The sequence below is a fragment of the Pongo abelii genome, chromosome 5 (assembly GCF_028885655.2).
Source record: "Pongo abelii isolate AG06213 chromosome 5, NHGRI_mPonAbe1-v2.0_pri, whole genome shotgun sequence".
Lineage (NCBI taxonomy): Eukaryota > Metazoa > Chordata > Mammalia > Primates > Hominidae > Pongo > Pongo abelii.
Window position 1 is genome coordinate 71762137 of NC_071990.2, and position 1112 is coordinate 71763248.

Here is a 1112-nt window from a genome sequence, read left to right on the forward strand (position 1 = left end):
AGGAGACATGTGGCCAGAGAGACAAGCAGGGTCCGCATTGCCCATCCCAGGGAGGACCTTGTATCCTCCCCAGATATAGTAATATCCATGTCTTTATCTGTTTTATTCCATGATTTTAGCTGTTTATAAGAAAGACACCTGTGGGCGAGTCTGAGACAGAGTTAGAGATTAGTTAACTCTACAAGTTATCAACATGTAGACAGAAACTGTAAAATGAATGTGACCACTCAAGGAGGTCACATTGAAAGAGAGGGTCTGAAGCAAGCCCTGGAGAACCATAACATTTAAGAGTCACTGAAAAAGGATGAGAAGGAAAGATAAAAATCTAGGGGGACAACAGGACAGCACCATCCACTGAGATTAAAACCAGAAATTGTATCTAATAATTAGAAGATAATTCATAGTGGGTTAGTTTAAGTTAAGTGGGTTAGTGGGAACAAAGGGCATAATGCAATAAATTGAGAAGTGAATGGCATCAAGTGTAATCAACACTTAGAAAAGACTTGGATGGAATGGATAGTCTGTTTTAGGCAGGTTGCTTGTTTTCTCTGAAGGAGAATCCTGACTACATTCAAAGGCTGACTACATTTAAAGGTTTAAGTGGAAATAAAGGAGAGTGAGGGAATATTGCTGGAGCCAATTTTATGTGAAATCAGAAGAAAGTGGAATAAAGATTCTATTTTGATGAGTAATCTTTCAACCAGAGAAGGAGCACATCTTCCTTTGTGAATGAATAGAGGGAAGCAGAGGATGTTAGGGCAACGTTAAAAACCATTTTGGTAGTGCTCGCTTTGGCAGCACATATACTAAAATTGGAACAATACAGAAAAGATTATTATGACCCCTGCACAAGAATGACATGCAAACTCATGAAGCATTCCATTTTTTTTCCTAATTAAAAGGCACAGAGAGACAAGTTAGATAAAGAAGCAAAACCCAGTGGATGCTGTCTTCAAGAGACCCATCTCGCATCCAGTGACATCCACAGGCTCAAAGTAAAGGGATGCAGAAAAATCTACCAAAGAAATGAAAAACAGAAAAAAACAAGGGTTGCTATTCTAATTTCAGACAAAACATACTTTAACCAACAAAGGATAAAAAAAGGCAAAGAA

At 38.3% G+C, this 1112-nt stretch overlaps 1 non-coding gene across 1 annotated transcript; it reads left to right on the forward strand.

The window, feature by feature from the left end:
- The first annotated feature begins 782 nt into the window (after positions 1–782).
- On the forward strand, positions 783–889 carry LOC112133954 (U6 spliceosomal RNA). Its single transcript, XR_002915553.2, has one exon. It is a non-coding gene; the product is annotated as a U6 spliceosomal RNA (small nuclear RNA).
- The last annotated feature ends 223 nt before the right edge of the window (positions 890–1112 follow it).